This window comes from Sapajus apella, unplaced genomic scaffold (genome assembly GCF_009761245.1).
Source record: "Sapajus apella isolate SASKATOON/1434 unplaced genomic scaffold, GSC_monkey_1.0 scaffold85, whole genome shotgun sequence".
Classification (NCBI taxonomy): Eukaryota; Metazoa; Chordata; class Mammalia; order Primates; family Cebidae; genus Sapajus; species Sapajus apella.
This window is the reverse complement of record NW_022437025.1, coordinates 2715880-2735436: the sequence shown is the minus strand read 5'-3', so window position 1 is coordinate 2735436 and position 19557 is coordinate 2715880. Positions and strand designations below refer to the sequence as shown.

General features: G+C 42.7%; 1 protein-coding gene across 8 annotated transcripts in view; it reads right to left on the bottom strand.

Moving 5' to 3' along the window:
- ADD1 (adducin 1) overlaps window positions 1-19125 on the bottom strand; it is a 94550-nt gene extending 75425 nt beyond the window's left edge. For 5 of the 8 annotated variants that reach the window (XM_032253990.1, XM_032253986.1, XM_032253987.1 and 2 more), the window contains exon 1: window positions 18815-19013. The gene's annotated coding sequence lies outside the window, so the exon portion shown is untranslated. Of the gene's footprint in view, window positions 1-18814 lie in introns of all 8 variants that reach the window. The other 3 variants (XM_032253988.1, XM_032253984.1, XM_032253978.1) reach the window with 2 other exon arrangements.
- Window positions 19126-19557: the final 432 nt, after the last annotated feature.

Below are 19557 nucleotides of genomic sequence, written 5' to 3'. Positions count from 1 at the left end.
GGAGAGGGGGAGGGGAGAGGGAGGGGAGAGGGAGGGGAGGGGGAGGGGAGGGGGAGGGGGGGGGGAGGGGGGGGGGGAAGGGGGGGGGGGGGGGGAGGGAGAGAGAGAGAGAGAGCGCGAGCGAGCTACTGAACAGGGCTCTCTACTGCATCTCCTGTGCCTTTCTCTCTTAAAGTCTGCTCCTTCATCCTCTATGTTCTGGAAAAGAAGGAAAGCAAGCATCCTGACAGCATCCTTACATATTGTAATCATTCAAAAGTTTCACTATGGAGTTTCACTATATTGAACAGCCTTACCACAGCCTCACACTTCCAGTTAGACATGACTGTTATTACTATTTCTACAGAAAAATTAGTTTAGAGAATTTCACCATTTTGATCCAGGGCCACATACTGAGTAGCAAAATTTTAAAAAATTAGCTAGGTGTGGTGGTGCACACCAGTAGTCCTAGCTATTCTGGAGGCTGAGGTGGGAGGATTAGTTGAGCCCAGGAGTTCCAGGTTAGTTAGCTATGATTACACCACTGTGCTCCAACCTGAACAATAGAGCAAGACTCTGTTTCTAAACAAAGTACAGTTCAGCGGTTTTTAGAGTATTCAGAGTTGCGTAACCAATCATCACAATCTAACTGTATAACATTTTCAACACCCAAAAAGAAACCCCATACACATTAACAATCATTCCTCATTCCCACTCCTCTCCCCAGCCTGAGCCCCAGTCAACCCCTCATCTACTTTCTGCCTGTATGGATTTGCCTATTGGGGGTCAGGTACAGTGGCTCATGCCTGCAATCCCAGCACTTTGGGAGGCCGAGGCAGGTGGGTAAGTTGATGTCAGAAGTTCAAGGCCAGCCTGACCAACATGGTGAAACCCCATCTCTACTAAAAATACAAAAATTAGCTGGCATGGTGGTGCATGCCTGTTCCTAGCTACTCAGGAGGCTGAGGCAGGAGAATTGCTTCAACTGGGGAGGTGGAGGTTGCAGTGAGCCGAGATAACGCCATTGCACCCCAGCCTGGGTGACAGAGTGAGATTCAGTCTCACAAAAAGCAAAACAAAACAAACAAAAAATTTGCCTACTGGACACATTTCACATAAGTAAGATCATAAAGCATGTGGTCTCTTGTGTCTGGCTTCTTTCACTTAGCATGTTTTCGGAGCTCATGTTGTGGCAGGTACCAGTGCTTCAACACTTTCTACTGCCACATCATATGAACAGATCACATCTGTTGATCCGCTCATCAGCTGATGGGCATTTCAGGTGTTTCCACTTTTTGTTTATTAAACATAATACTGCTCTGAACATTCACACACAAGCTTCTCTATGAATATGTTTTCACTAGGCATTTGCATCCTCAAAGTGTTTTCACAACATTCTCTCCTTTGTGTATTATGTGACTACTTAATTTTCCGATGGAGAAAACGGAGGCTGGGGGCAGCTAAGTGGCTTTTTCACCCACTCGACTACCCGCAATGAACCATAGTAAACCCATAGCGAAGAGCCAGTGATCCTTTCATGACACCACGCTGCCTATGGTTATGGCTTTGTCTCCTCTGAAACAAATTTCAGGCGACAGTGTGCAGATGAGGGAAGACATTTTTAGGTAAGGAGCTCCCTCAATCATATTCTTAAGTTAAGCCACAAGGCAAATTTAAATTAAGCCTTTCAGAATAAGAGAAGGAGAGAAATGTTTGGGATGGGATATTCTAAAGGTCCCTCCTAAATGATCTTCTGCTCCCCATGGCAACAGCCAAAGCTGATACTCTAGGCTGCAGAGGCTCACATTCAGTTACGTCTACAGTGCCCCATTCCTGAGGGATGCCCTTTCCAGCAAAAGTGGAGATATACCTGTGGGCTCTGTCCCCTAACATCAGCCCTAGATGCCAGACTCCTTGGCCCCAAGGCCTGGATACAAAGCTCATTTGTTCTAATACACATAACAGTATTTTGGAGGCATATACTGCAATTCTATGAATCTTCTTTCCCAACCTCAAGTAGCACTGTCTAGGCTTATAATATCTGTGGTAATAAAGTTCAGAAAAAATAATTATACTAATAAGTTACTTGCTGACAGCTTAGTCAGTACCATTTTGCATTTACTTCATTTAGTCCTCACAATAACTGTGTAAGATAGTTGGTAGGAATATAAACACAGTTTTATTCAGTTGGTAGGAATATAAACTGGCATAACTCCTGTCCAGGGGTGGTGGGTCACACCTGTAATCCCAGCACTTTGGGAGGCCAGGTCAGGTAGATCACACAGTCAGGAGTTCAGGACCAGCCTGGCCAATGTGGTGAAACCCCATCTCCATTAAAAATACAAAAATCAGCCATGTGTGGTGGCATTCACCTGCAGTCCAGCTACTCAAGAGCTGAGGCAAGAGAACTGCTTGAACCTGGGAGGCAGAGGTTGCAGTGAGCTGAGATCACACCACTGCACTCCAGCCTGGGCAATAAGGCAAGACTGTGTCTCAAAAAAACCCAAAACACTGGAACTTCTTAGGAGGGTAATTTGGAAATATCTACGGAAAGTAAAAATGCAATTATTCTTTGACATCGCAATTTCACTTCAAGAATGTATCTATAGATATACTTCACAGGTGCCCAAAGATGGAGATGTAAGAATATTAATTGGAGCTAGGAGGGTAATTTGGAAATGTCTATGCAAGTGAAAAGTGCAATTATTCTTTGACGTAGCAATTTCACTTCTGAGAATGTATTTATAGATGTATCTCATTAAGTGCCCAATATAGAGATATAATATTAATTGGAGCACTGCTTATAACAGTAAAAACCTGGAAACAGGCCAGGTGCAGTGGCTCATGCCTGTTATCCCAGCATTTTTGGAGGCTGAGGCAAGAGGATCACTTGAGGCCAGGAATTCAAGACCAGCGTGAAAGACATAACAAGACCCCATCTCAAAAAAAAAAAAAAAAAATTAGCCAAGCCTATTGGCATGCACCTGTATAGTCCTAGCTACTTGGGAGGCTGAGGTGGGAGATTCGCTTAAGCCCAAGAGTTCAAGCCTGCAGTGAACTATGATCACACTACTGTATTCTAGCCTGGGTGACAGAGCAAGAATCTGTCTCTAAAATAAATAAATAAATAAATAAAATATATACTCAACACATTTAAGCTAACAGTTATCCAAAACAATGTTATACATTACTTATAACAACTGTTTAAAATTAGGCACTTCTAGAAAAATTAAGCTCAAAAGGCAAACTGTATTAAACTTGCTTCCCTTCACCCCTTTAAACTCAAGGTTCCTCAATGTAGAAAGGCCAGAATAAGCATTAAGAATTAAACAACTCTGTTAAAGTTTAATATTATGCTATGTTAAGATTCCTAACTATTTTAAGGACCCACATGGCTAGTTGACATAAGCAAACTAACAGGCATGGTGGCTCACAAATGAAGGTATTATTAGCATATTTAATCTATTAACTAACCAAATCTAAGATTTGGTTTTTAAAACCTAATAAAATAGGGAATTTTAAAAAGACAACCCTTCCACATGCCAAATTAACCTCCAAAGCATGAGGACAATAAAAATAGAACTATATACAGGATGCACAGCTAAGTGGCCTTCTTTGCCTTAGTGAGTTTTGATTCTCAAGGAGTCTAAGAATTCAATGTATACAAGAAAAAGAAGATGTTGACATTCACAATCTAGAAAACACAAAAAATTTGAAGTCCTGTTGCTAACACAACTAGAGAGGAGAATTTAGAGAAAAAAAAATGGCAGGGCATGGTGGCTCACGCCTGTAAACTCAGCACTTTGGGAGGCCGAGGTGGGCAGATGGCTTGAGCCTAGGAGTTCAAGACCAGCCTGAGTAACATGACGAAACCCTGTCTCTACAAAAAAATACAAAAATTAGCCTGGCTTGGTGGCTCATGTCTGAAGTCCCAGCTACTCGGGAGGCTGAGATGGAAGGATCACTTGAGCCCAGCAGGAGGTCAAGACTGCAGTGATCTGTGACTGCACCACTGCATTCCAGCCTGGGTAAGAGGAACAAAAAAAAAAAAAAAAAAAAAAAGCTGAGGGCTGGGGAGCATTGTAGAAAAGGCACATGCTGATAAAGAATCTCTAATTCATTTGGAAATATAATTTAAAATATAAAAATTTTAAATCATATTTCCAAATGAAAAAATTATATCTCAAATTTTAAAATACATTTTATTATGCTTTTAGTATTCTCATTCTGAGAAATGACAACACTAAAAAATAACTGAAGATGGCCCAAGTTAGAATTGTTCTCTTCCGGCTGGGCACAGTGGCTCACGCCTATAATCCTAACACTTTGGGAGGCCAAGGTGAGTGGATCACCTGAGGTCAGGAGTTCAAGACCAGCCTGGCCATCATGGTGAAACCCCATCTTTTTATTAAAAAAAAAAAAAAAAAAAGGAAAAGAAAAAAAAATTGTTCTCTTCCATTCCCCCTGCCAAAAAAAAAAAATACTGGATACTCCACTGCATCCAGTATTCTGCAGGTTTCACTGCTCAATCCCACATGACAGGGAGTTCTGCAACCAGAGTCCTTTCCCTGTCCAATAAAATGAGAACTGAGACATCAAAACCAGGTTACACTTAGCTAACGTAACTGCCCAGGCTACTTTATAATAGGTCTCCCCTCCCTCCCACTCCTCACTGTATTAACCAGGTAAACCTTAACTCTGATCTCCCTAAGTTATGCTTCATGCATAAGATTTCACATTCAACATTAAATACTTCCACAAAGTGAAGAACAGGCTAAAAAACTAAATTTTAACTAATAAACATATGTACAGTAGCCCCTCCCACCCCTTATCACACACATGGTTTACTTATCAAGGTTTCAGCTACCTACAGAAAACTACCAACTGAAAATATTACATACAAAGAGGTATTTTGAGAGAGACCATACTCTCCTAACTTTTACTATAACTGTTCTATTTTATTATTGTTAATTTCTCACTGTGCCTAATTTATAAACTTTATCACAGATACATACACACAGGAAAAAATATATGGCATACAGGGTTTGACAGAATCCATGATTTCTGGCATCCACTGGGCGGGAGGTCTTGAAACGTATCCCCAGGAAAAATATATAAAAGCATTTATGGCATATCCAAAAAATATTAAGAATATTTGCTTTGGGATTATATAAATTATGGACATTTTCTAATTTGTGTTTCATTCTGCCTTGCTCTATTTTCTGAGGATGAGATGAAAGAGAAGGACTGATTCAGGATGCATTTTGAGGTAAAATGGACAAAACAGATGTCTGCAATACAGCATTAACATATGAACCCGGGAGGTGGAGGCTGCAGTGAGCCAAGATCACACCACTGCACTCTAGCCTGGGAAACAAGAGTGAAAATTCGTCTCAAAAAAACAAAAAAAATTAAGGATTCTAGAAGAAAGATGTGTCCATGCATGGTTCTCTCTGCAGCACCATTTGGAGTTTGATTGCTGTCAACCATTCTGATGGGCTGTAATGCTGGTTTGCCTCCACCACATGTTGCTGTGAGTTGGGTGACCCTATCCTTTTAAGGTCCCAAGATAAACTTAGCCCTCCCGGAACTGTTAGAAAGTGACACTCTTTACTGACCAGGTCAGGAATCCTGTAGAGGGGCTGCATAGGCAAAGGTATGAGGCCAGTCTCCCCAAGGGGCGTTTATTGTCTCTGCAAGACAAGCTTCAATCCTTAAAAGGAAACACACCCTTCCAATCAAAGCCCTGATAAAACAACCAGTTGCTCCAATTGTGTTCTCTTGCAAAAGAAAATGCATTCTTACTGCAGTGATGCAAAAACTGCATTCCATAAGTTAAGAATACTAACAGTTTCCAAATTCTAGAGGAATCAGGCAGTGAGAAACAAATATACTTCAAATTTTGTTCACAGGAATATATCTTACTAATTGTTAAAAGCCGTAGATAGCTTAAAAGGTTTCCTTTGAAGAACAAAACAATGATTAACAAGGTTTCAAGCAAAAAGTTAAAAAAAGATAGGGCCGGGTGTGGTGGCTCAAGCCTGTAATCCCAGCACTTTGGGAGGCCGAGGCGGGTGGATCACGAGGTCAAGAGATCGAGACCATCCTGGTCAACATGGTGAAACCCCGTCTCTACTAAAAATACGAAAAATTAGCTGGGCATGGTGGTGCGTGCCTGTAATCCCAGCTACTCAGGAGGCTGAGGCAGGAGAATTGCCTGAACCCAGGAGGCGGAGGTTGCGGTGAGCCGAGATCGCACCATTGCACTCCAGCCTGGGTAACAAGAGTGAAACTCTGTCTCAAATTGTAATATAGTAAAACAGAGTTAAAAAAAGATTACTTCAGACTTCTATTAGTTCAGTTCATGCAGTTAACCCCTGTTTGATATTCATGAACATTTATTTCAGCTCTTTGTGAGTCCTGTATGTTTTTTCTGTATTCCAATGTTACAATCTTCAAAGCTATTAGAAACCTGCATTTGAGAATACCTGTTAAAGTCCTATAGCTTGATTTTAAACCATCCTTTGAAAATGAAAAAAGCAAGACAATTGTCTGTGAATGACAAAACTTCCAGTGTAGTCACAGTTAAAAACATGGCTAACAAAGAGATTTAGTCATTTCTGTGGTTTACAATAACTTCGACTGTAATTATGATTGACAGCACATACGGAGACATTAGAATTTCAGATATCCTGCACAATTTTGGAATATATACTAATATTATTCACTGAAATATACTTATTCACTGAAAAAGATTAAACATCATTTTGACAATTGTATGTAGCTAAACATGCTAAATAATCCTGTTTACTTTTTATTTCTGAACACTCCAGGGACTCTTCTGGAGTCTCTGAAAAGTTAGGTGTTGGGAAAGACTATTTTGAAACTGAGACTTGATTTTGGGAGGCCTGTTAAATATGTTAGAGGTTTAAAACCCCTGATGTTATGAAACAGAATTCCAGATTACCAGAAATTATTTATTTTACCAAAATGATGCCTCAAAAATTTTTTAAAGGCAAAAACTTTTCATCAGCCTGTACTACTGCATGAAAATCCTGTTTAGGCCGGGCACAGTGGCTCATGCCTATAATCCCAGCACTCTGGGAGGCTGAGGCAGGCACATCACCCGAGATAGGGAGTTTGAGACCAGCCTGACCAACATGGAGAAACCCCACCTCTACTAAAAATACAAAATATTAGCCAGGCCTGGTGGGAGGCTGAGGGAAGAAAATCACTTGAACCCAGGAGGTGAAGGTTGCGGTGAGCCAAGATCACGATATTGCACTCAAGCCTGGGCAACAAGAGCAAAAATCTGTCACAAAGAAAAAAAAAAGAAAAGAAAATCCTGTTCAAAGCCAAATTTTACCCTTGCATTAGTTTATTAATGTTAATCCCAATTTTTTAAAGAAACCTCACAGACAATTCCATCTAATCTTAACCAACTTGATCACAAGGTAAAAAATTTTAAAACCTTTCATAACCCTTTTACTAACAGGCAGATTAGTCTGTGCTTTTGTTTCAATGCTCAACTTATGAAAAGACCACATAATACCCTTTTAAATTTAGTCAATGTTTACACACAGGAATTTCTGCAAGATTTTAAAAATCTTTCCACAACTTGCTTAAAACTTCAGCTTCATCTTATCTAATTTAAGACAATCGTAAATCCCTAGATAAAATTTACATTTCCATGCCTTTTTACATTCTCTTACTAAGAACACAGCTTACTGTTTTACACACCTTGCATGTGTATCTATTTTTAGGATTTTAAGTTACATGTTATAATGGTAACTTTTAGCTATTTTTAACTTTAATGTGAAACTTGGTAAGTTGTTTTGATTATATGTTAGACATACATAAATTCTGACATTTTCCAGCATAGTTAGGGGTGTGGTTAATTTCATATGTTCCCCAGGACTTACCAAGCTGTAAAGCAGGCAGTTTATAACCTTGAAATATTTAGCAAACCTAGTATCTGACATATGATTAAGACCTATTTGCATTTTGATGACACTTGTATTTTACCAATAATCCATTCCATCAGACTTTTTCAAATTTCTTTTTCTTTTTCTTTTTTTTTTTTTTTGAGACAGAGTCTTACTCTATAGCCCAGGCTGAAATGCAGTAGCGTGATCTTGGCTCACTGCAACCTCTCCCTCCTGTGTTCAAGCAATTCTCCTGCCTGAGCCTCCCAAGTAGCTGAGATTACAGGCACACAGTATCACGTACAGGTGATTTTTGTATTTTTACTGCAGATGCTAAAAATTCACATCATGTGGCCAGGCTGGTCTCAAACTCCTGAACTCAGGTGATCCACCCACCTCAACCTCCAAAAGTGCTGGGAATACATGTGTGAGCCACTGTGCCCAGCCATGACTATTTTTCTTAAAGTCCCGTGAACTAAAGGCAATACAGTTTATCTTTCCTTCGAAAAATATTTAAGGACTTTTCTTTAAACCAATCAGTTTCAGTTCTTTTCATAGACATTACATACAACACATACATATACACAGAAGATTTACCACTTGTAAGATTTTTCATTTGCCATACTTTTAAAAATTGAATTACTGGCTCCAGAGAGGAGCCCTTGGAGGAATGGGGTCAGGAAAGCATGCATTTCTAGGGCCCAGTAAGCAGGCACAGCTGAAGGCAAAGACAGATTCCCAAAATTAAAGGTGCCATTTTATACTGAATCCTGTATCCATAAAAGGAGGGAAATACTAGTGCTTCCACCATGCATTTCATTGCAAGGCAACCCAAAGCCAATCAGCCTATTTTGTAATCAGCCTGTACTCCATAGAAGTCTCATCTCTCAGTGGGCATGGGGATGTTTCCATTATCTTCCAGGTGACCAAGGGCATGCTTCTCTGATTCAACTGTGCAAAGAGTCAAGCATTCCTCCATAACTACTATAAGCCATCCCTTAAAGTATATTTCCTATCTAGTTATCACACACCAAAGCTCTCTCATAACATGAAGTAGGCCAGGTACAGTTGCTCATGCCTGTAATCCTAGCACTTTAGGAGGCCAAGATGGGCAGATCACTTCAGCCTAGAGTTTGAGACTAGCCTAAGCAATTGCGACTAGTCACATTTACCCATGAAACTCTAGTCCTCTGCTTGTGATTTCCCTTTCACTTCCTAGACTTATGTGATCTACGTGGCTCCCAGAAAGATGGATCTTGGGAAAAACTAAGTAATAGTTGTGTTTGGTCTACTGTTGCACTTCCCTCCTTAATGGAGGGGATGTGCTAAAGTGAACTGTATATCCTGTGATTTTGGCCCGTGCTGAAGTATTTATCCTTAGAGAAAAGTTCTGATTAACATTGGGACTTAAAATCCAGTTACTATTTAAGTACCATTTTAACTGGAGGCAGAATAAATGCCTTAAAAAAAAAAAAAGTAGGGCCAAATGGCAGTTTTACTGCTCATGAGATAGTATGAAGACTAAAATTTGGTTTCAGAGGATATTTTCCTCCTCATTATTGAAGGCAGAGTTTTTCCATTTACAGAAGCACCATAAAGCTTGGTCTCTAGCAGAAGGGTGCAAAAAGGGAGAATTGGGAAGCTAGAGTATTTTGGCAAAGGGCCAACAATGTGCTTCACGGAAAGGATTCCTATTCCATTAGGTGGAGTGTTGGCCTAGAAATACCACGTGATCTCCAGACCAAAGACAAAGAGAGACCTTGAAAGGCCATGTGCTCTCCAGACCAAGGGCAAAGAGACACCTTGGCATGCCACATGCTCTGCAGACCAAGGACAGAGCAGAGAGTGACACTCACCAGAGGCATGCAAGGGGAGATCCTCTCTTCACAGAAAATCACTAAAACAGCATTCACCTGAGATATATCCCTAGTTACTATGGCATTTCCTAATCTTGCCTATCAGGATTACTTCCCTGAATTGCAAAAAATCCCACAGCATTGTATACAGAGAAAGAATAGGAGATATGGCAGTCTCGGACAGAAAAGGAGGAAATTACAATAGGAAAAGCTGGAGGTCCTGTTGCTGATGTCCGATCAGGCATTCAGAGGCTAAGGTCAATCCAGAAGCCTTTGGATAACAAGTTGGTACAGCCCCAGTCAGAAATCTTCAGTTATGCCAGGACCTCCTCCAGCTCCACACTGACGGCTATATCCTTCATGAATGGAAACTGGTTCAAACATGGGAACATGGTCAGAAACCCATGGGTACTGGGGGATTCTCCATGTTTTACCCAGCAAGCCTCTCCCGAGTCTGGTAAGGCTGGCAGCCACACTAATCATTTTTAAATGGCTGAAGAGGACTGAGTATTTGGTTTGATTTTGGTTCTAAAATGGAGGCTGAGAGCCTTGAAATGAAAGGACAGAGTTGGGATCCGCTCCTGCACTCGCCTTTTTCAATGAAGGTACTTTGGAATCCTAGACAAGCCCCAAAATTAAGCTGTGGTGTCTGGGGTAAACACCCAAGAGTCTGTATCACGACAAGCAAATCGAGTATGCAGACACACAAGAACTGGGTTTAGGCCAGGTGCAGTGGCTCATGCCTGTAATCTCACCACTTTGGGAGGCCAAAGTGGGCAGATCACCTGAGATAAGGAGTTCAAGACCTGTCTGGCCAACAGGGTGAAGAAACCTGTTGTATTTTTAGTTTCTACTAAAAATACAAAAATCAGCCGGGCATGGTGGTGGGTACCTGTAATCCCAGCTACTTCGGAGGCTGAGGCAGAAGAATTGCTTGAACCTGGGAGGTAAAGATTGCAGTGAGCCAAGACTGTTCCACTGCACTCTAGCCTGAGTGACAGAGCAAGACTCCGCCAAAAAAAAAAAAAAAAAAAAAAGAAGTGGGTTTAGGAGCACAGATTTAATAGGCAAAAGAAAGAGAAAAAAGGATACCTCTCACCACAGACAGATGGGCACCCAAGTGGGCACAGTGAAGTGCATCCGATTTTATAGACTGGCTTGAGGAAGTGGTGTCTGATTTACATATGGCCCAAAGATTGGTTGGACCACGTGACATTTACATAGCATGCAAGGAAGCTGGCCACCCCACCATATCTTCTATTATGCAAATAACATCTTTGGCCAGCACCATGTTGCTTGCTACTTATTGCACATGTGGTTTACAAAGAAAAGGGACGATGAAGCCACCATTCTGAATATGTTTGGTCCCCAGGTAGCCCCTTTCCTATTGGCACAGCTGCTGGCATTCACCCATGCAAGCTTCTGGCTTGCCTTTCTATGTCTGCAGCTCATTATTACAGGCTGCTTTTTGTTAGAAAAGAAATGATTTGGTGGCTGCTTTATGTTAAAAGGGAAACCTTACTGAGGACTTCCTTACCCCATCTGCCTAAATAGTTTCTTTTTAACACCTGTATCACAGGGATGAGGTCCCACTATGTTGCCCAGGCTGGATCACTTGAGGTCAGGAGTTCTTTTAAAGTCCTCCTGGCCAACATGGTGAAACCCCATCTCTAGAAAAATACAAAAATTAGCCAGGCCTGCAGGCAGGCACTGTAATCCCAGTTACTCAGGACGCTGAAGTAAGAGAATCATTTGACCCTGGGAGGCGGAGGTTGTAGTGAGCTGAGATCACATCATAGCACTCCAGCCTGAGCGACAGAGCAAGACTCTGTCTCAAAAAAAAAAAAAAGATATTTCATTATTGGAGTATTTTCTAATACGTATATATTGTAGGAAAACATTCTTGATTTAAAAAAAAAAAAAAAAAGAAAAAAAAGTGTGTCCTTTTCAAAAAGGGTGAACAAGTTTTATCTAATTTAAAGCTTATTTAGGCTGGGTGCAGTGGCTCACATCTGTAATCCAAACTCACTGGGAGGCTGAGGTAGGTAGCTCTCCTGTATCTAAGGTCAGGAATTCAAGACCTGCTTGGGCAACATGGTGAAAATCTATCTTTACTAAAAACACAAAAAAATTAGCCAGGTGTAGTGGTATGTGCCTGCAGTCTCAGCTACCTGGTAGGCTCAGGCTGGAGAATCACTTCAACCCAGGAGGCGGAGATTGCAGTGGGTCAAGATCATGTCACTACACTCCAGCCTGAGTGACAAAGTAAGACTCTGTCTAAATAAGCAGATTTTGTGTGTGTGGTAAGAAAGCTTAAAGAGCAATGATTTTATATAAAAAAGAATCTTGTACAGTAAATTTAGTTCTAAAATAAAATGACGGGTTGTTCTAGTTTGTTTGCTCAAAACAAACCAGAAAGTCCAAGCATGTCATGAACGGTCAGTGTAAGTCACAATAAAAGGATTTACATGAAAAAAAACTTTTATATATTCAAGTTGTCATAATATTATTAAGTTCTGGCATTTTTTTAAGGAAAAAAACTGAGATTTAAAAAATGTTTAAATTAAGTTTATTACATCTATGTATCTCCCTGTGTGTGCTTTTAAAGTCCCTGTGACATTGAGTTACAGGGCTCTGGCTCCTGGGTCTGAAAGGAACACCATGCTAAATCTTAAACCACTGACGGCAATTAAAACCTCACCTTCAGGCTTTATTCAAAATAAACTGCATTTCTGAGACACAGGGCATTAAACTAAATCTATTTAACTCCTCAGGGCCCAGGAACTAGCTTGGAAGAGGTGGGTGTGTAAAACTGTTAAGGGCCAATTTTGAAAGATAAAATAAATCAGTTTCTCTATAAATTAATCTTAAATCAAAGGCACAATGATGTAAGACCAGCATGTGGATCCCTGTGCCAGATTAACAAGGCTTCCTTGAAGCATTAACCAACTCCTTAATAAAGGTTACAAAGGTTATAAAAGGCTTATGGAAGCTACACTTTACGGTCGAGATTAAAACAGTATAGATCATGGCTGGGAGCAGTGGCTCATGCCTGTAATCCCAGCACTTTGGGAGGCCAAGGCAAACGGATCACCAGAGGTCAGGAGTTAGGAGACTGGCCTGGCCAACACAGTGAAACCCTTTCTCTACTAAAAATACAAAAATTAGCCAGGCATGATGGCATGCACCTGTAATCCCAGTTATTCGGAAGGCTCAGGCAGAAGAATCACTTGAACCTGGGAGGCTGAGGTTGCAGTGAGCTGAGATCATGTCACTGCACTCCAGCCTGACCGACAAGAGCAAAATTGTCTCAAAAGAAAAAAAAAAATCTGTTTTCATTTGTAACAGGACAAATTGGAGATACTGGTTATTTTGCCAAAGCTTTGACTGGAATAGTGTGTTTTCCTTTAAGGAATCAAAATTGACTTATGGAGCCAAAAAAGCCCTTGGGAAAACTGGCCTCATATTTTGTAGATGTGGCCCCTGTACAGGGTCTCTGACCTGTGGTAAATAAAGAATGTCACTTTCTGATAGCCCCAGGAGCCCCAGGTTTATGTACAAAGCTCAAGAATAGAGGAAATTCACCCAACTCATAGGTATTACATGGCACAAATCCACGGCTGGGCTTGGCTTTAAAAAAGTCTTATCTGATATTCCTCCTATGGAACAAAGTTCCATCAAAGCCAGTTTTAAAGCCTATGTAAAAAAAAAAAAAAATAGTTACTCTTGCTGCACTGTACACAAATAATAGGCAAAGGATAATAAAGCAAACTGGTCCTACCATGATTTGTCTTTAGTAAAAATGGGAAACCAGAGAGAGAAAAATTGTTTCAAAACTATAGTAAACCTGCTATTAGATTCTAGCCTTGCCTAACGTTTTTTCCATTTTTATTATTTTCTACATTTTGGGACCAGGAACAGTGGCTCACACCCATAATCCCAGCACTTTGGGAGGCTGAGTGGGGGTGGATCATTTGAGGTCAGAAGTTCAAGATCAGCCTGACCAACATGGCAAAACCCCATGTCTACTAAAAACACAAAACTTAGCCAGGTGCAGTGGCATGTACCTGTAGTCCCAGCTACTCAGGATGCTGAAGCACAAGAATGACTTGAACCCAGGAAGTGGAGGTTGCAGTGAGCCGAGATCACACCACTGTACTCCAGGTCTGGGTGACAAAACAAGACTCTGTCTCACAACCTAAAAAAAAAAAAAGAAAAGAAAAGAAAAAACGAAGCAAAACAAAAAAGTTTGAACCAAATTCTAATTTTGCTTGGCTACAAGACTTCAAAATAATGTTTTCAATTATTTTCCTTGATTTTTTTCCATTTTTCCTAATTTGGAGTTGCTGAAAACTAAGTTATGCTTTCTTAAAGCCCTTTGAACTAAAGCCAGACAATTTCAGAATAAAATAACAGCAACCTATTTGCATACATAAGCCACTTTCATACGTGCCTACTAATGTATAGAGTTCAGAGTAATGTGGCCTGTATTGATTTTTCCAGAATTGGTCTTTTGTTTGTTATTGTTCTCCCTTCCTCCTGCATTTTCTCTTCATAGGACATGAGACTTCACAACCTGCTAAAAAATGAGCTTTTGGGACCTAACCTGTCTACGAATAAGCTGTCCTCGCCATGAGATCAGATAAAACTTGGTAACAGATTTATTTTCTCCTAAAATGCTTTTTCCAAAAATTTTTTAAAAGAAACGGGAGTAAATGTGAAAAGAAAATATACAGGGCCCCCAAAAATCACTAAGCTAAAGGGAAAATTCAAGCTGGAACCTGCTCAGGGCAAATCTGCCTCACATTCTTCTTTTTTTTTTTTTTGAGACAGAGTCCTTGGTTCACTGTAACCTCTGTTCATGCAATTCTGTCTCAGCCTCCCGAGTAGCTGGGATTTCAGGCACTTGCCACCACACTCAACTAATTTTTGTATTTTTAGTAGAGACGAGATTTCACCATGTTGGCTATGCTGGTCTCAAACTCCTGATCTCCGGTGATACACCCACCTCAGCATCCCAAAGGGCTGAGATTACAGGGATTTGAGCCACCACGCCCGGCCTTGCCTCCCATTCTATTCGAAGTCATCCCTCTGCTCACTGAGATAGATGCACATTCTGGTTGCCTCCTTTGGAAAGGCTTAACAGAAACTCAAAAGAATGCTACCATTTGTCTCTCACCTACCTGTGACCTGGAAATCCCCTCCCTGCTTCAAGTTATCCCTGCCTTTCTGGACAGAACCAATGGACTTCTCGCAAATATCAATTGATGACTCATGTTTCCTTAAAATGTATAAAACCAAGCTGTGCCCCAGCCACCCTGGGCACATGTCATCAGGACTTCCCAACACTGTGTCATAGGCACATATCCTCAATCTTGGCAAAATAAACTTTCTAAATTAACTAAGACCTGTCTAAAATTTTTGGGGTTCACATGTTCATCTTGTTCTGAAACTGAAATGTGTATGGTGTGAGTTGAAATAGTAAGCAAGTAGAATCAAGAAGAAAGGCTTAGAAGAAAAATAGATATAGGTATATGAAATTGAGAAGGTTGAGTAGAATCCTAGTCTTGCTTTTTTTTTTTTTTTAAAGAGACAGTGGTACAGTGAAGTGATCATGGCTTACTGCAGTCTTGACCTCCCAGCCTCACAAGTTCATACCATTTCAGCTCAAGAGTAGCTAAGATTACAGGCCCACGCTACCATGCCCAGCTTCACTGGCTACTTTTGAAGGACGTTAGGGAACCAATTCATTATTTGAAACCTAGTAAATAATGGAGAGGAATTAAGGATTTATCCTCCCCTTTCTGTAAGAGGTATACAGTACTTCAAGATAACCAATAGTGAAGGCATGAAAAATTATCTTTATAGAAATATTCTGTTTACTAAATGAAGTTTAGAATTAAAATATCAACATTTTTAATGCCTACTGAAATGACGGTAGGCACTGACAATCAAGGACTTCGAACAAAGACTACTAATCATTTCTGCCTACTTACCTATGAAGTGCTCCTGACAAAAATAAGGCTGAATCTGTGTCATAGTAAAATTGAGATTGTGCAAAACTCCACATGACAAACTACCTGGTTTTATCAATAAGTAAGTTACAAGAGAAAACTAAATATGGAGGAGGAATCTATCAATTAAAACTAGTCACACGGTATGGATAGCATGTGGATCCAGATTCAAACCGCTATAAAACGGCCAGGCGCGGTGGCTCACACCTGTAATCCTAGCACTTTGGGAGGCTGAGGTGGGTGGATCACCTGAGGTCAGGAGTTTAAGACCTGCCTGGCCATCATGGTGAAACCCCACCTTAAAAAAAAAAAAAAAAAAGTTTAAAATAAAAGTTGAGACAATTCTGAAAATTTTAGTACTGGCTAGGTATTTGAAAGTATTAAGGAATTAATTCATTTTCATTTTCTGTGATAGTGGTACTCATGTTTACCTTTTTTTTTTAAACTATCTCCAGTAATTGGTATAAGCAATGTTTACCTTTTTAAAAAGTCTTTAAGATATACATATTGAAATATTTAATGGTTAAATGATATTTAGGACTGTGGAGATATGATGAAGAAAGATTGTTAAAACTGGATGAGAAAAGGGATCTATACTATTCTCTCTACATATGTGTATACGTGAAGAGGTAAACATGGAAGGAAAGAAGGGAAGGGCAGTCAATCTAAGTTTCATGTAATAAATATTTTATTATCTTTCAAAGCATTTCAGTATTTACTTTTCTTATTCAATACAAAGACTATAAGAAAAAACTAATAATCACATAAAGAAACATTTTTATAATAAAATCAGTAACACAAAATGGAACACCAAACAAAACCTTCCCAGTATATCAGATAACATTAAAAAAATTAAGGAAGAAAAATGACCAGCTTGTTTGTATAAAGCATTATTTTAGAAGGGAGCCTATCTAATAATTTGGAGACTGGGTAGAGTTTAGACTCACATCACTCAGTGAGTCTCCAAAACTTTAAAACCTAAAGACATCACAAGTGGTAAACTAACAAATCATACCAGCTGTCCCTACCATTGTAAACCACATCGAAACTCTGAAAAGCAGTTTTGACCGCCAAAATCATCCACTTCCTTAAAAGACAACTTTAGTGTTCTAGTTTCCCCCACAATCAAAATCAAAGGAGTATATTAAAATTTTGGATTAAAAAATAACATAATCGGTGGCTCATGCCTGTAATCCCAGCACTCTGGGAGGCTGAAGTAGATGGATCACGATGTCAGGAATTCAAGACCAGCGTGGCCAAGACAGTGAAATCCCGTCTTTACTAAAAATACAAGGCCGGTCACGGTGGCTCACGCCTGTAATCCCAGCACTTTGGGAGGCCGTGGAGGGTGGATCACGAGGACAGGAGATCGAGACCACCCTGGCCAACATGATGAAACCCCGCCTCTACTAAAAATACAAAAATTAACGGCCGGGTACGGTGGCTCACGCCTGTAATCCCAGCACTTTGGGAGGCCGAGGCGGGTGGATCACGAGGTCAAGAGATCGAGACCATCCTGGTCAACAGAGTGAAACCCCGTCTCTACTAAACATACAAAAAAAAAATTAGCTGGGCATGGTGGCGCATGCCTGTAATCCCAGCTACTCAGGAGGCTGAGGCAGGAGAATTGCCTGAACCCAGGAGACGGAGATTGCAGTGAGCCAAGATCGCGCCATTGCACTCCAGCCTGGGCAACAAGACCGAAACTCCGTCTCAAAAAAAAAAAAAAACAAAAATTAGCTAGATGTGGTGGCGCATGCCTGTAATCCCATCTACTTCAGAGGGTAAGGCACGAGAATCGCTTGAACCCAGGAGGCGGAGGCTGCAGAGAGCCGAGGTCGCACCACGGCGGAGGCTGCAGAGAGCCGAGGTCGCACCACGGCACTCCAGCCTGGGCGACAGGGTTACCCCCCCCAACTAAAAAAAAAAAAAAAAAAAACGTGTAATCATCACTGGCCCTTGTCCATTCAAGACTCCAAAGTTTACAAACCCACTTTCATATAATTCATACCCTTTGCCCGAAATGCCTTCCTCTCTCTGGCGCCTGTCGAACTCCTACTCATCCACTCCACTCTTGTTTTCACTGGCGAAAATATATTTCTACTCATATATTTTGCAAGAGACACAGATGACCTATCAGCATTCTATTTCCTATCCCGATTAAGAGCTCAGTCAATTCTTCACACACAAAAAATCTTTTTACCAGTAATGCATACAGCTATCAGCTATGATTTTTGGTCTTTAGAGATATGACAATTGCTTTTTGTCATTCTAGGCACAAATTACTCTCAAACCAAGAAGTTTCAGGTGAACCAAAATATGTTTTTCAAGGTGGGTATGGATAAAGTGAATGCAAATTACCTTCCAACTATCTTGGGCCATTAATTACAAGAGCAAAGGTAAAAGTCATCATAATAGGGAAAGGCCCTTTGACATCTCCAAAAAAACGAAAATAAAAGATTAAGAAAAGACAAAAGAGAGGGAGGGCAAAGGTGACCAACATCCCCATCGCTGCTAAGTTCCAGGACTAGCTCTTGGGCATCCGTCGGCAGATTTGGCTTTTCTCTTTTGGCAGAAGCCTTCGTTTTTAAATAGGAGAGCCGACAGGCAGGACCCAGATGCGTCGGTACACGAACCTTGGAGCACCCAGCGCTCCGGACCGCGGACCCGGTCTCACGAGCACGATGCTGACCAGCGTCCGCCCCGGGTCCTCCTCCTCCGCCCCGACCCCTGCAGCCCAGCGGCGGGCCGGGAACGAGCGGTCCGGGCCGCTTGCGCGGAGAAGCCTCGTCCCCGGGGTCCTATCCCGACGACAGGTCTGCGGCGCCCTCGCTCCCAGGCTCGGCCCAGGCCAACGGCCCCGCAGGGACCCCTCCAAGACGCCCTCGGCGCGCCGCAGCGGCCTCCCCGCCCCCCGCGCTGCCAAGGCCGCCGCAGGCCCCGCGGCCCCCGCCCGCCGCAACAGCGGCCCAGTTGCCCGCACCCCCGCTGCCGCCTCAGCCCGTACCGGGCCCCTGCCACCCCCGATCGCGGGCCTCACCTCAGGAGCGAATTGTGGTGCAGCGCGCGGGATTCCGGGGTCCCAGTCCAGCCACCGCCCGTCGGCGTCGGCTCCGGCTCCGGCTCCGCCCCCGCCCGCCGCGCGCACCCTGGCCCGCAGCCGCGGCCCGCCCGGCCTCTCCGCCCCTCAGCCCCTCGGCTCGCCCCCACCGCCCGAGCTGGGTGCGGCCTGCGGCGCTTCAGCCCAACAACGCGCCGCCCCATAGGCCGAGCTGCGCAGCACTACCGAGCAATGTACTCTACGATTGGCTGGGCCCAGGAGGGGCGGGGCATCTGCGGGCGGGGCAAGCGGACTCGCGGAACCCTCCTCAGGGCGACCCCTCCGGGGCGTGCGGACGTCCAGGGTTCCACGCGGAGGGTACCCTGGCCGGCAGCTTCGGGCGCCAGGTCCTGGCTTCACTGGCCTCGTAGCTGACGAGGCCGGGTCGGCTGCGGCGAGCCCCAGCCAGATCCGCTGGACACGATTTCATTGTTGTTGACCTGGCGTCTACCGCGGGCCCGTCCTCGGCCGGAGGGGCCGTCGGAGCCCTGGGACTCTGCCCGCCGCCGCCCGCCCTGCGCACTCCCCCAGCAGACTGGCCCTGCCCCGCCTGCCCCCGCGCCGTGCGGTCCCCAGGCCGAGTTTTGGGGCCCGGGTGGGGTCAGGGCAGCAAGGCCTGTGGGCCCCGATAAGGCTCCACAGCGGACAGCTGCCTGGCACCCAGGCCGGCCTGCGGGTGCTGC